General features: G+C 36.3%; 1 pseudogene; it reads right to left on the bottom strand.

The window, feature by feature from the left end:
* Window positions 1-10,126: 10,126 nt before the first annotated feature.
* LOC141579976 (GTP-binding nuclear protein Ran-like) lies at window positions 10,127-12,764 on the bottom strand (annotated as a pseudogene).
* Window positions 12,765-16,837: the final 4,073 nt, after the last annotated feature.

Here is a 16,837-nt window from a genome sequence, read left to right as displayed (position 1 = left end):
ACCCAAAAAGAGAGCTTTAAAAACATATATTAGCATTTTTCTTTTGCAAATTCTCCTTTATTAACTATAGTTTCATAAAATACTGATATATAGAAATTTTTTTTCTGATACACAGTTGCAGTTCTAGCTGTGAAAACACCACATCTGATATCTATTAAAAAATGAACTTACCTGTTTCTTTTCACATGATCCTAGGTAAAAAATGTGTTATCTTATCTAAACCTTTTCCCAGATTGACTTTTGGAATATGTAAACAAGAGAACTGGGCTAATTATTATGATAAAGTAAAGTGGAAAAAATCATTAGGACTGATTCTATCTCTTATCTTAATAATGTAAAACAAATAAAGAAAATAAAACACCAGGGGAAATTGCACAGGGTTGATTTATTTTGTAGTTAACCAGTTTATTTCACATTTATTTTTTATTTAAATGCTTATTCAAGTCTTGATAGTAATTCTCAGATACACATCAATGACAAATTATTAATTTATGCTCATCTCAGCAAAGTGTCCCAGCCATGGAGATAATCAGGCTTTGGAGATCTTCAGAAAAACACACATTAAGTCCGGTAACATCATTAACCTCTTTTCTCCTGCAACCATAGCAATAACCATGGAGCCTGTGTAAAATCACTGCTACCAAGCCCATGGGAAAAAACCTACAAGATTTTTCCAATCCCAGGAATTCTTAGATAACCTCTCTGCTAAATAAGGAACATGATTCAATGGATGATAGAGTATTAGGGCTAAGAGGGACTCTTGGTTTGGTGGTGATAGCCCAACTGGCTTTATCACTAGTATTTTCTTAATTTTTTGGATGGCAGTTGAAGACAAATGCTGTATCAAGAAGTTGAAGAAAAGTCTCAGATAATAGCAGAGTAGTAATACCTTTTTTATGACACCTACCAGATGTATGAACCCAAGCTAGGGCTATTCTCCTCTTTGGGAATCACAAAATGCCAGAAATGGGTGTGAACTTAGAGATCCTTTTGTTCCACTGGCTCATCTTAGATAATGAAACTGAGTGCCAGAGTGCTTGACAGACGTGATGCCTTACAATGGCAGACTGCCTAGATGCTCATCTGTCTGGTTTGTCTTGGGAGTCCAGGAAAACTACATTTCCCAAACATGTGGTTAGATTAGAGTATATGACTGCCCATGGGATGTGGATAAAGGTGAGGTGAGTCATTTTAAGCTCAACACAGTTCTCTTCTCTCACTCATTAGCTGAATGCAGAGGATCCTGAGGAAGATTCAGGGAATCCTAGAAGATGGCAGCTCAAGATGAAAAGAAATACCACGTGGAAGGCTAGACACGTGAGTGAAGGATATACAGTTAGTGTTAGGCCACTGATAGTCACATTTGACGGTGACAAAGCTAAAACCAACCCTTCTAACATCCTGTCATTGATCCCAAGTACGTACCATCCTTTAGGCAGAATTATTTACCTCCAAAGACCCCAAGGGATTTCTTTTCTTTTTTATTAAAAACTTTCTAGAAGGGGGAAAATTTAACATTTGCAAGCCTGAAATGATACATGTTAATAAGTCATACTCAAGAGCTCTAATTGTCTTTCACAGTTGCATGTATTTTTATTCTTTCAGATAGAGCTAAAGGGTAGTTGGGCAATTACTCAATGTAAAATGAACTCTGTGTGTGTGTGTGTGTGTGTGTGTGTGTGTTTGTGTGTGTGTGTGTTTGATTGCCTAGAATACATGGAGAAACTTAGCAATATTTAGATGCCTCTGGACACTTCTCAGGAATCAAGGGAAATGACTCAGTCTGCTTGGGGAAGATAAGTTCATTTGTTTTAGTGATTCCTTTTACACTTATTATTAGCTTGGGAATTGATTAAGAAATGGTTCATGATTGAGGGGAATATTCCACTCTACTCTGGCCTGTTGAATGAATGTTGAGCTCATATTCAGATCTGGATGGCCTCCCTCTATAAAATTACGAATGAGCCCTACAGCCATCTCATTTTATGTTCACAGAGAGGTGAAGAAAATGTTAGCTCCTTCTAGCCCCTGTGGTAGACTCATTGATATATCTTACTCTGCCAGAAAGAGTGAATTCTGTTTCATAGTTTCAAACATTAGGGTTTTTAATGTCTTCTGTGAATTTTTTTTTAGTCCTTGTTTTTTTTTTTCTGATATATAGCTCTGATTAAAAAAATTTTTCAGACTGGGAGACAGCATGATTTGCTGTTAGTCTTTCATGTCTTTTATTTTACACTACTTTCTTTAAAGAATTGGATTTTTTTTGAAAGATGAAATTCCTGAGGAACATTTTTAACTTGAGTTGAATCAACTGACATGTTGTTCAGTTCCCAGACAGATGAGTTGTAATTGGCCTCCTCCAGGGACTGCAGCATAATTTTCAGGGGAGATTGAGAGTAAGTTTGACTTAAACCAATATCTATTTTAAGAAGTTAGAAAAAAGACAGCAAAATAAATTCAAATAAAGTAGAAGGAAAGAAAGAATGAAGATGAGAATAGAAATTATTAAGATAGGAAATACATGTATAATAACAAGGATAAACAAAACCAAAAGTTTACTATTTGAAAATACTAACAAATTGATCAAGAAATCAGTTAGCAAAACTGATCAAGAAAAACAAGGAAGGTTGCTCTTGTTTCTAATATATTCATTTAAGGCTATAATTTTCCCTCTTGCAAACTACTTTGGCTGCAGTCCACAAGTTTTTAAAGTATGTTTTTTGTTAGCATTACATTCAGACTTAATTTCCAGTTCCATTATAATTTTTCCTTTGGCCTACAGATTTTTTAGAAGTTTATTTCTTAATTTCCAAACATATGGGTATTTTCTTCTTTTCCACATGATTTTAATCATTTCAAATTTCATGAGACTTTCTTTTTGTCCTGTCATGTATTGCTTTTTAACAAAAATTTTATTTGTGATTGAAAGACATAAATTTGGCAGTGTTCTTTATATGCGTTTTGGTGTAAGTATATAATCATGTTGCTAACGTCTATTATGTTCTTCCTAATGTTTACCTGTCTGTAAGAATACAGAAGATTTCAATAACATAATCACAAATGACAGTTTCTGAGAGAGAGGACTGTAGATTTGTCTTATTCTCCTCTTGCTTTGTAAACGTTTCTTTACATATTTTTAGGCTATATTTTTAGGTGTATACATGTTGGTCAAATCAACCTTTTATTGTCATATGGTATGTTTTTAATTTCTAGTATTACTTTTTGCCCTAAAGTTTACCTAGTTTAATATTGATATAGTAGCCACATCAACATTCATTTGGTTATTGTTTTCATAGTATATAAATACTATATATATATATAATATGTTATGTATATTGTATATAACTATCTTTTACTTTCTTTTTTATTCCTTATGTTTTAGACATGTATGTTATAAATTACATACTGTATCATTTTTTTCTTAAACCCAATGTGACCATCTTTGTCCATTAATTGGAGTGTTTGACCCATTTATGCAGCGAAAACTATTATGTTAGAGTAATAAAAAAAAATGTTAGACCCCATTTAGTAGCTTGGTTTGGGGTTGTAGACAGTAAGATTTATTTGACCTCATGGTTGAGGAAGACCTTCCTGTATCTCTGGATGGTACCTACACAAGTCAGAAGACAAAACAGGGTCCTTTGGAGCATTGCTTTTTGCTTCTGAGAGAGTCATCTTATCAGATGGAGCACAGAAAATGGAAGGCAGGGGAGACCTGCCTAGTCAGCCAGATCAGCCCCATTCACCCTGACTCCTTACACACGAGAAATGTCAGGCCAGATTCTCCTCACACCCGGAATACCCTGAGGGCTGTTCTGTTCCTTCTGTGGTCCCCAGTGACTGGCAGCAAAGTGGCCATGTGCAGATTCTCAACCTTCTATGCACATTTGACACTGAGACACAGGAGAGGGTTTTTCTCTACCTTTGGGGTTTATCTAAGGAGAATTTACTCCTGCTTTCTCCACTTATATCCCAGATTTTAAAAATCTGCTGACATGGTTCCAGTTCATTCTGTAGCCTGTTCATGGTTAGGGCTGATAAGTCTCCCTGTGTAGTCCTGATTATACTGTTTATATGAACTTGTACCTGTTTGTCTCTTCCATGTGGACTCTGAAGACTGCTTCTTGTTCATCTTTGATTTCTCTTGTATCCCAGCATGCCAATAAATGATAGTGATATGAAAATTGAATAAATATGCAATAGCTATTTTATTGGTAGTATGGAAGAGTTCGGTAACATGAGATAAAAGATTCTTTCACATCTATTCACAGCCTTTTCCTTTGGAATTTATTTCTATAAAGAGGTAAGACACAATTATTATTTATAACTTCAAGTTTAAAACTATGTCTTCTTTTTGTCCCTAGTTTGTAATGCAAATTGCTATTTTTTTAAATTAAATTCTTCTTAGCACCTCTTGGTGTTTTTCTTCCTTCTGAGAGGTGTTGGCAGTGATCGTTACTCAATATGGCAGTTACCTGGTTTGTGTCTGTTAGAATCTGCCTCCATGATGTTCTTGTGTCACCAAGAACCTTAAGCCTTTGTGGCTCAATTCTACCTGCCAAGTTGGAGATAAATGTCTTTTAAGACCTAAGATGCTTTAAAGCAATATTATATCATCTAAAATAACATTGCAAGCTGTCCATCAATTGGCTGACATTGCTTTGAACGTGAAGGAAGCTCAGCATCTCCTCCAATCATTTAAATTATAAAGTGAGATCTGTGCCTCTTTAACTAAATCAATCATAGTATCCATATCCAATCATAGTACCTTCCTCCCTAATAAGGAACTGAGGCTGTCTCAGCCATAGGCACTATTTAGGAGATAATCCTTTTCTGGCATTTAGAGAAAAGGAATCATTCTGGAGTTGGAGAAAAAATTGATCTTGGACACTGAGAAGTTAGTAGAGCTTTATAAAGAAGCTGTAAGATAACATATATATACCCTGGTGATAGTAGTGCCCACAGACACACCAGAGGAAATGGTCACAAGAAATCAGCATGGTATAATGGAGGGTGGGTTGGTGGAGGGAGGCATGGTGGAGGAAGGGTTATAATGTCAGTGTTTTTCCATGGGAACCATGTTGGCATCTTCAGGAGGACAACTCTTCTTCTGAGGAGTGCCCTTAACAATGCAAGACATTCAACATGCCTAGTGGTTACGGCAGTAGCACCCCTTAGTCATTGTGTAACACTGCTCCCTGGGGGGTGATGTTATCCTCCATCTAGGGCCACTGGTAGATGTTCAAGAATCCTGGACCTGAATGGGCTTTGCTAGTAATAGACTGTGAGTCTCTAGACAAATCGGGTTTACCTATGTGGACCTTTATTTCTTCATCTAGAAAGTTAAAAGGAGTGGAAGTTCTATAAGATTTCTTTCAGCTCTTATATCCCTTGACTCTTTAATGTCTTAGTAAAAGAGATAGTAATGGACTCTCTGGATTCCAAAATGAAGACTAAGTGCACCACTAAAAACCATAGGAAAAATTTAAATCTGAGATGATTAGCAAAGAAACTAAACATAAATAGTAATATTTAGTGAATTATAGGCATTGTGACTCCTCAGAGCTGATGAGAATATTTTTTTCTTATTACTTTTTTCCTTCCCTGAATAGTGGCTCATTTCTATTTGTATTGGGTGGCAATGCAAAGGAGATTAAATAAAAGGGGAGATTTAAAAAGTTTTATAGATATAAGTAAGTTGGATGAGAAATAATTTATAATGTTTTTGCTGGCCTGCTGTTTATTTCATTTTTAACATCTCCCCTCTTCCACCTTAGCCCTCCCTCCAAGGGCCAGGCTTTTATCACTGGGATCATTTGATAAAAGTCCTGTTTTGCTGTGTGAGATTGCAAAAAGGATCCATGTACCCAGGAACATTCTCACCATTTTCAGAGTATCCAATTTTTGTCTCACTTGCTTGGTAGAAACGTTTCCCCTTGGGGTGTTCTTACTCACTTGAGTGCTTTAAGTCTACATTAATACACTTATTTAACTAGACCTTTAATCAATATTTCATGGGATGTGTTGAGGAGACCCATTTAATCTCTTTTAGTCTCTGCAGGTGTAGGAGTGAAAGAAAGCACTGGCCCAAGAAGACGGGTGTCATTTACACACAAATGAAGATGTTCCTATCGATCATGGGCTTGTTGGGATAATAATACATGTGATGAATCATTTATAAGAAGAGGACAAGGCATTTTATGTTTTACAGAATGGGATTTTTGGATCCTTAAATATATATCAGAGTACCATTATTAAAGGAGTTAAGTATAACCACTGGATTGACCTCCTGGCAAGGAAAAATACTAATAAAAATAAAATGACTTGAATAGCCAGACAAAATGGGATCACAAATGATTCCACTATTTATAAACTGGGATATTCTGAAGAGATCTCAGACTTCTATCACCCATGGACAAATAAGACTCAATGAGTGGGAAGGTTGGAGTGGTGTTTAGAATGGTAATTTCTTTTCAGTAATGTTTATAGTATGGTGATAAATAGCCTGGGATTTGGAATCAAGAGGTCTTAGCTCAAATTCTGGCTCTAACACTGATTATCTATATAAGGAGTGGATGTTTTACTTTATGTCTCCCAAATGTCACTTCCCGAGCTGTAAAATATTTGATTAATACCTACTATGTGTTAAGCACTTAATGTGTGCAAGGTATCCATCTACATTCCTAACATTATTATCTTTCGTAATCCTCAAAATAATCTTCAGAGAAAAACACTATTGGTTACTGTAACCATGTAGGAAGTCTGTAAAGTGGATTTTTTTCACTTTTTTTCTTCTACTTCAACATTGTTTTACTTCCTTTGTCTTTTCACAAGGATTTAATTTTGCCTTATTATCTTACTGGGATTTTGATAGAAACTGCATTCAATCTATGGATCAATTTGGGGAGAAATAACATCTTTACTATGTTTAGTTTTCCAATCCATGAAAATGGTATGTCTATTTATTTTGATCTTTGATTTCCTTTATCAGCTTTTATAATTTTCAACATACAAATCCTGTACATTTTTTGTTAGATTTATATGTAACTACCTCATTTTTTAGAGTAATTCTAAATGGTCTGGCACTTCCTAATTTCTGTTTTTATATATTCATTTATATAGAAATATGGTTGGTTTTTATTTGTTGATCCGGAATTTTGCAACTTTGCTAGCCTCACTTATTAATTCCAAAAATTTTTGTTAATGAATTCTTGGGACTTTCTAAGTAGACAATCATTTTATCTGCAAATAGAGAAAGTTTTATTTCTTTATTTCCAACTTGTATGCCTTTTATTTCCTTTTCTTACCTTATTGTGCTGGCTAGGACTTCTAGTATTAAGAGTGACAAAAGTTGATGTATTATAAATATGTTTTAATTTCCTATATATTATCATAATGTTTTCATATCCTAAAACTAACCAAAATCCCTTTTTGGCCAGGGCCAGACTGCCCCTCCTGGGGCTAGCCAATTCTTTGGGACATACAAAGGGCCCAGTCAGGAGCATGCCATTGATATGCAAACTCAGTAATTCAGGGCTACATCTCCTCTAACTGGCTGTACACCCCAAATGGCAATATTCCTCTGTTTTAACCATCTGAGAGCCAGGTGCCAAGCAACTAGGAATCACCCCTGTGGCTTAAAGCCTGTCAAAATAATTTAAGGTAGCCAGTCCTAAACTGTTCACTCTGCTCTGTCTTGCTTTCCCCTCAGAAACCCCAATGAAGACACTGGCCTACATCTTTCCCTTTCTCCTATCTTCTGCCTCCTGACTACTCCAGTGCCTTTCCCATGTGACCCCGCATGGATCACCATGCTTCCTATCTCTAGGACCTGAGAGCATAATAAACTTTGCCTTTCTCAATCTCTCCTTTGTCTTTCATACCTATCTGAAAATCTCATAAAAGAGTACAAAACAACCAATGTCCTTGCTATGTTCCCAGTTTTAGGGAGAAAGCATTCAGTTTTTTACTATTAAGTATAATGTTTGTTGCAAGATTTTTGTAGATAATTCTTATCATATTGAGGAAATACTCTATTTCTGGTTTGCTGAGAGCTTTTTATTGTAAATGGATGTTGAATTGTGTCTAATACTTTTTTGGATCTATTGATATGATCATATGGTTTTTCTTGTTTAGTTTGCTAATATAATGAACTGCATTAATTGGTTTTTAAATGTTAAACTACCTTTGCATTCTTGGGAAGAACTCCACTTGGTTGTGTTCTATTATTCTTTTTATATATTACAAGATTTGATTTGTTATTACTTTGTTGAGAATTTTTAATTTTTTTTTTTTTTTTTTTTTTTTTTTGAGATGGTGTCTCGCTCTGTCACCCAGGCTGGAGTGCAGTGGCATCATCTCGGCTCACTGAAACCTCCACCTTCCAGGTTCAAGGGATTCTCCTGCCTCAGCCTCCCATGTAGCTGGGACTACAGGCACATGTCACTACATCCAGCCAATGTTTGTATTTTTAGTAGAAATGGGGTTTTGCCATATTGGCCAGGCTGGTCTTCAACTCCTGACCTCATGTGATCCAAACACCTAGGCCTCCCAAAGTGCTGAGATTATAGGCTTGAGCCACCATGCCTGGCTTTGTTGAGAATTTTTAAATCTACCTTCATGGGAGATATTGATCTGTAGTTTTCTCATAATGTCTTTGATTTTAGTATTGAGTTTTAAAAAATTTAAATGTTACATTTTTGGGCTGGAATATGGTAAAGCTATTATTTTTTTCATTTTGTTCTGTATCAGCCAGCTCCTGAAAATTTTGTTTTAATTCTAATAATTTTCAAAGTGGTTTCTTCAATGTTCTAGTGGACAATTGTTAGACAATTATAACTTTTGCTTATAAAAACACTTTGGTCTCTCCCCAACTCCCAACTTGATACACTTTTCAGTTGTTCTTATATTTGTGCATTATCTAGTGCCTCTCAAATCTTTACAACAATTTTAGTAATTTATATTTTTACATGGTATATGTGCATAGTATTTACTGGTAAAATTAACTTCCTATCTACCTGTAGTTGTATTTCTTTTTTAACTTGCAATTTTTGCAACCATGTGCTTACTCTTCTCTCTCTGTCCTGACTGGACACATCAGAACTTTTATTTTTTAACTGATTTTAAAAATAACAACCTTTAATTTTATGATGATCTATTGTTTTTGTAGTTTTTTTCTATTTTATTAATTTATGTTTTTATTTTTAATTAATTTCGACTTTAGGCTGGCTGTGTGTGGTAGCTCACACCTGTAATCCCAGCACTTTGGGAGGCCTAGGCAGGAGGATCCTTTGAGGCCAGGAGTTCAAGACCAGCCTGGGAAGCATAGCAAGACTCTGCCTCTGCAAAAAAAAAAAAAAATTAAAAATTAGCAGAGCATTTTGGTGTGAGCCTGTAGTCTCCCACTATTCTGGAGGCTGAGTTGAGAAGATCACTTGAGTCCAGGAGTTTGAGGCTTCAGTGAGCCATGATCATGCTAGCCTCTTCCAGCCTGGGTGACAGTGAGACTCTATCTCAAAAACAAAACAAAACAAAAAAACAAAAAAAAAAAACCCTCCTCATTCAGTTTTTAGCTTCATTTATTGAATGTTTAGTTTATTTGTTTTCAGACTATTGATTTTTCTTTGAGCACCCTTAGGACACATTTCATAGATACCAAAATATTATGTTTTCATTACCTAAAGAGTTTAGAATTTCAATTTTGTTTTTATCATTAATGCAACAATCATTTAGAAGTTTTTAAAAATTTGTGAGTGGATAGATTTTTTTTTGTCAAAACTTAAAATAATTCTGATTTCATTGTGTTGTAGTCAAAGAATATGACCTGAATGACTTCTGTTAGTGGAGTTTATAGGAATTTCTTGTGGCCTAATACACAATCAATTTTTATTCACATAGATATTTACAAAGAATTTTCTAATTTGGTGATAGAAAATTCTATATATATGCATATATATATATATAGAATTAGATATATGTGTATACATATACACATACATCTGCATATATATTCAAATATGCAAACAATTTAGTTGAATATAATGCAGATATATATGCAAATATGCAAACTAAATTGTTCAAATCCTCTGTATACTTACTTTTAAAAACTCTGTCAAAGATTTTCCACTATTATTGTAATTTTGTGAATTAATGCTAACACTGCCATCAGCATCATTATATATTTCAAGACAATAGTTTTTTGTACACAAATATTTTATCTATATTCTGAATTTTTGCCTTTTAGGATTGTAAAAAAACCCTCATTTTCTTATTTAAAGCTATTTGCCTCTAAATCTATTTTTTTTACTATTAAAATTGTAATTTCTGTTTTCTTTGTGTTAATGTTGGCTTGGCATCTCTTTGATTATCACTGTATTTTCAATTCCTCTATATGAGTTAATTTTAGTTGTACTATAGCATAAGACAGTTTTCTAAAATAGGAGTTTGGTCTATTCACATTTATTTTGATCATTAATATATTTGGACTTAATTACTTCAATGTTATTTTATATATTCTATTTACCATGTGTCTCTACCACTTTCACATTTTCCTGTGTTTACTTGCTGTGTGGAGTTTCCTTTTGTATTTTTTTTTCTTTTTAGATATTTGAAACACAACTTTATTCTGATTCTAAACAAAAAGAATGAGAATGACAGTAACAAACAAGATTTCACCACTGAATATTCTGATGTGACTCTAGCTGTCTTTTATTCGAAACTCAAGGAATCAACTGCATTCCAAAACAGCTAAATATGCAGGTCCAAACAATGAAGGTATTTTTTTAAACTGACACATTCACTCCGAAGCCCACTCATCTCCTTCAGCATCCCACAGATGAAGCACATGTTCCGCTTAGCTAGATAATAATGAGGTGGCACACACGGTGGACCGCTGACATCACAGGGCATCTGCCTATAAAACTAGACTTCCGACGCTGGGCGCCGGCTTCATTCTCACAGGTCATCATCCTCATTTGAGACAGCGGTTGTCTGAGCAACCTCTAAGTCATGCTCATACTGTGTTGCCAAAGTTGGGTCCATGACAACCTCTGGTGGGGCGAGAGCAGGCATGGCAACAAATTCCAAGTTGGGGTCTCCAATGAGCTTCCTAGCAAACCAGAAGAAGGGCTTTTCAAAGTTGTAATTACTTTTGGCAGAAATGTGATAGTACTGAAGAGTCTTCTTCCGGTGGAAGACAATCGATTTTGCCTTCACTTTTCTGTCCTTAATATCCACTTTGTTGCCACACAAGATGGTGGGGATGTTTTCACACACTTGCACCAGATCTCTATGCTGGGCACATTCTCGTAAGCAACTCTCCATGTTACAACAGACATTATGATGGCACACTGAGCTTGGATATAACAGCCATCTTTCAGTCTGCTGAATTTATCCTGACTGGCTGTGTCCCATACATTGAATTTAATAGGTCTTGCATTGGTGTGGAACCCTAGGGATAGTGGCTACATACTTCTCAAATTCACCAGTCTAATGATGTTTCACAAAGGTCATTTTTCCAGTACCACCACCAACAACCAGTACAAGTTTGAACTGGACCTGGGGCTCTCCCTGCAAAGCCATCACGGCGTTCCTTCCAGAATTGTCTCCGTGCCCGTCCAACTGAGGCTGGAAAGACGGTGGAAGTGCAATGCCTCCTTTTTCTTCCCCCCTACCCTTAGGTGTGTTGAAAGTTTGCACTATTTGCCTTATAAAAATAAAGTCTACTTATAATAGACTTTATTTTTTAGAGCAGTGTTAAGTTCATGGCAGAACTGAACAGAAAGTACGGAGTTCCTGAATGCCCTCTGCCTGCACACATGCACAGCCTTCCTCACTATCAACAACTCCCACCAGAGTAGTGCATTTGTTACAACTGACGAACTTACACTGATATGTTATTGTCATTCAAAGTCCATACTTTGCATTAGGACTCACTCTTGGTATACATTCTGTGGGTTATGACGGATGCATAATGACATGTATCCACCATTGCAGTATCACACTGACTAATTTTACTGCCCTAAAAACCTTCTGTGCTTCATCTGTTTATCCCTCTCTGCTCCTTAGCCCCCAGCAACCACTAATTTTTTTTTTTTACTGTCTCTGTAGTTTTGCATTTTCCCAAATGTCATACGGTTGAAATCATACAGTATGTAGCCTTTTCAGATTGTCAGATTGGCTTCTTTTACTTAGTAATATACATTTAAGTTTCCTCCAAGCCTTGCCATGGCCTGGTAGCCATCTCTTTTTAGCAGTGACTAATATTCCATTGCCTGAATGCACTATAGTTTATATTATCCATTCACCAGCTGAAGGACATCTTGTTACTTTCAAGTTTTGGCAATTGTGAATAAAACTGCTATAAATATCCATGTGTATAGTTTTTGTGTGGACATAATTTTCAATTAATTTGGGTAAATACCAAGGAACATGATGTTGATATGTAGGAGCATGTTTAATTTTGTAAAAAACTGTCAAACTGTCTTCCAAAGTAGATGTACCCTTTTGCATTCCCACCAGCAGTGAATGAGAGCTTCTGTTGCTCCACATCTTTGCCACTATTTGGTGGTGTCAATTGTTCTGATTTGGGCAATTCTAATAGGTATGTATTGTTTTAATTGGTATTTCCCTGATGACAGATGACGTGGAGCATCTTTTCATATGCTTCTTTGCCATCTGTAAATCTTCTCTGGTGAGCACTATCTTTTAATACTCTAGTGACTGTTCTTAAAATTTTTATAAACATGGAAACATATTTATTATTTTCTTAAATTATAAAAGCAGCACAAACTTGTTTAAAAATTCATTAATATAGAAGTTTAAACAGTAAAAGTGGAAGTCTGCCCACACCCCTGGGACAATCGTTAATAAATAAACTTTCAAACTTACTGATGCATAAATAAGTATATGATTTTCTCTCTCTATATATATATATATGACTATACTATATATATATATGGTATAATATATTTAGCTTTTGAGGATCCTATTTAGAAATTTTTCTTCTGCTTTTCATATATTTTGCTTTTTTCAATTTCTTCAATATTTTTCTGCTTGTTCACTTTGGCTCTCTTTGTTAGTCTTGGTGTTTTGCAAAGATCTAGTGATCTTTAATTGCCCATTTCTATGTATAGATGCATGAATTGCCTTTTTCTTGGGCATATTTGTATTGATATTAGATTTCTCCCTGAATGGAAGGAATCACTAAAGGTTGGGCCTCATAATGGTCATGTTTCTCTTTTAGAGTGAAAGAGGGAAGCAATTGGGGTCGTAGAACCTTGTCAAAGCAAGGAAGACTTTACACTGCTACTAGAAAACTTTTCAGTGCTTTCATTCCTGAAAGACACGTTTCTTCCCTATCCATCCACCTACCGTGCATGGTCCATTATATAGAACTAGAATTTCATGGAGCTCTGCTCTACTTTTCCCTTTTTCCAAACTCAAAAAAATTCCTCTCCATCCCCTTCTCCCAACAGAGGGTCCTGCCACCACAAGAAGCTGGCAGGCACCATAGCTAGCCTCTCATCTACATGCAGAGGTGCATGGGGACAGTAGCCCCACTGCTCTGCCAGCAGTCTTTTATTTAATTTTCCTGAGGAGTGCCCTGATTCTAGGGACTATTCCACCTTCCTGTGCTTGTATTCTCTGAGCTTGGAGGTTCTAGAACCCGTGGAAAGAACAGCTCTGTTCCCTGCAACAGCCCTTTTAATGCTGTTTATTGATGCAGTTTGTTTCATTCTGATTTCTCATTAACTTTGATCTTATTAGTTTTCTAACTTCCAGAAATTCTCCCAAACATATATCCACTGGCAGTATTTTTTCCTCTTCTCCAAGCTGTTGCAAATTTATTTTTTAATTACATAATTTGCATCATTTCAAATGAATTTTGGGAGAGAGAGGAGGTAAATATTTGTGATCAGTCTGTCACGTTGAATATCTGTCCATATTGAACTGAAGTCTTTACCAAGTTTTGATCCATAAGTAAGGTTCTACAGGCTTAGCAATTGGAAGCTGTCACCAGTATCTAGATTCTAGTTTTAATTATTTTTTAATTTCTGAATGAAATGTCTATATCAGGAGTTCTTATTCTAGGGTCCATGGATTCTCTAGAGATCACTACTACAGAAGTCCCAATCCATTCTCTAGAGGGCTTTCAGGAGAAAGAATCAGAATAAAACCATTTAAAAGTATTTCTTCGTGGACATCTCAAAATGGCTACGGACAACTCATGAAAGATAAATAATATCTAAAATCACACGTATTCTTCAGGGAAACTTTATACAAGGTGATCGTCCAGCATTATACCATAAACATGCATATTTTATAAGCCCCACAATCCAGTATTATTATATTTGCATTAAATGGTATCTTTTACAGAAATGTAAAAGTCTGACAAATTTTTAAATATTTACCATTTCTGATGCTTTTCATTTCTTTGTATCATCTACTTCTGCCTAAAGAACTTTCTTCAACATTTTATATCATGTAGGTCTGACGGCAACAAATTCTCCCAGCTTTTGTTTGTGTGAAATCATCTTCTTTTCCTTTCAATTGTGAAAGGTGTTTTCTCTGGCTACCTAATTCTTTCATTTTTTAATTTTTTTAATTTTTAATTTTATTGCATTTTAGGTTTTGGGGTACATGTGAAGAACATGCAAGATTGTTGCATAAGTACACATGTGGCAGTGTGATTTGCTGCCTTCCTCCCCATCACCTATATCTGGCATTTCTCCCCATGCTATTTCTCCCCAACTCCCCACCCCCTGCTGTCCCTCCCCTATTTACCCCCAACAGACCCCAGTGTGTAGTGCTCCTAACTGCATGCTTCTTATAAGCAGTTGCAGTTCTCCTGTCCAGCCCACCACCACTGGACTGCCCTGTAAGTTCCCCCAAATAAACTCTGTTTCATTCAGTGGCTCTGGGTTCTTTCCTTTCGCCTCTTGAAACTGGTGCCATCCTATTGAAGTTAACAGGGGCCCAGCATGACACTCTGTTAAGCTAGTCATCAGACTGGTGTTGTGATTCTTCCTTTATGTGAACATCTCTCCTTTTGATTATAGTATACTATGCACATATGTGTCTGTGTGTTTACATGTGCAATTGTGGAGAACAGTGCGTTAGTGGCTGGGTCTTATTTATTTCTGTATCCAAGTGCTAAAACAGTTCCTGGAATATATTAAGTGAATAACCAGTGGATGAACCAATAAGTCAATGCTTGCTTGATTTGAATAGACAAATCAGTTGAAAACCTTTTTGTGATCATTGCATTTTGACTAATTTGGTAGATTAAATTAAAATGGTTGCTTTGCCTAAGAAGTATTTGTAGCCTTCACAGTTGGTATGGTTTTTGGCATCATGCTTAAAGAAAGTAAGAAGATGGCCCATGTGAGACCCTTTACATGATTCCAGGTTTAACACTCAACATCCAGGGTAGATAACACTGAAAGAATGGAATGAACCTATCAAGTCATAATCTCAGACTCACAGCCAAACCTAATGAAATAAATTGTTTCTGATTTTCACTTTTCCTCATTGATATGGTTTGGTCCTGTGTCCCCACCCAAATCTCAAGTTGTAATCCCCATGTATAGAGGGAGGGATCTGGTGGGAGGTGATTGAATTAAAGGGGGCGGGGTTCCCCCAAGCTGTTCTCTTGATAGTGAGGAAGTTCTCATGAGATCTGATAATCTTAAAAGTGGCAGTTTCTCCTGCACTCTCTCTCGCTCCTGCTACCTTGTGAAGAAGGTGCCTTGCTTCCCCTTTGCCTTCTGCCATAATTGCAAGTTTTCTGAGGCCTCGCCAGCCATGCAGAACTGTGAGGAAATTAAACCTCTTTCCTTTATTATTTCTGAGTCTCAGGTATTCTTTCCAGAAGTGTGAAAATGGACTCATACACACATTTTTAAAAGCTTTCCAAGGTTAATTTTTGTAACTGATCTAACAATACCTATTTCAATAGCTGGAGTGAAAGCTTGCATCTTGTCCCAGCTACTCTACATGCCCTGCTTTCCTTTGAGCTTAGGTGATCCAAGAGTCATTCCCACAGAAGAAACTCAGACAAGTATTAAGTAAGAACCAACATCTATTGATGGCTTGGCACTATGCTCAGCAGTTTACAATGGTTGTTTTTGTCTCAAATGTCCTCCAATTGAAGGGAAATTGGATTAACTGTCTGAAATCATTCAGTTGAATGATCTGTATGGTTAATTGTCATTGGTTACTCGCTGACTTGAGGCTAAGGGACTGTTCCTCCCCTTTCAGGTTTGTCTTGATGGTTTAATATTTATACTGAAGAGTAGTGTCAGAAAGCAGAGGCACCAAATCAGGCCCACAAGGGGTATTGAGCTCAGTCCAATATTTACTGTTTAAGTGAAAAAGGACTTCAGTGTATTCTCTGGTAGACAAGGCCAGGGAAAGATCTTTTGGGTCCAGATTTCGCTTTATGCTAAAGTCACAGATTCTTGAGTTTTAAGTCAAGGATGCAAACTCATTCACTTTTGAATAGCTGTGGCTCTCTTGCTTTTTTTTTTTTTTTTTTTTCCTTGGGAATTCATTTGACCAAAGATAACAAATGTGGCCCTGGAGGAGATTTAAGGAAGCAAGTGTGATTCACCCTGGGAGAACTAGGTCCTTTTTGAGCCCAATACACCTGCAGGAAGCACCCCAGAAGCCTGCTCCATCCTGTGGCTTGAAGGCACTTCCAAGCACCATTCAGTGGCTGGTTTCCCTAAGATGCAGTTTTGGGGCAGTCTGCCTGTGAGAGTAGATAAGAAGTAAGCTTAGCGGCACCTTTTGTCAGCTGCTCATGTTCACAGAGGCCAGATGATCTTCAAGGAGT

Source organism: Saimiri boliviensis, chromosome 10 (assembly GCF_048565385.1).
Source record: "Saimiri boliviensis isolate mSaiBol1 chromosome 10, mSaiBol1.pri, whole genome shotgun sequence".
Taxonomy (NCBI): Eukaryota; Metazoa; Chordata; class Mammalia; order Primates; family Cebidae; genus Saimiri; species Saimiri boliviensis.
The sequence above is the reverse complement of the archived record's forward strand: the minus strand, read 5'-3'. Positions and strand labels throughout refer to the sequence as shown.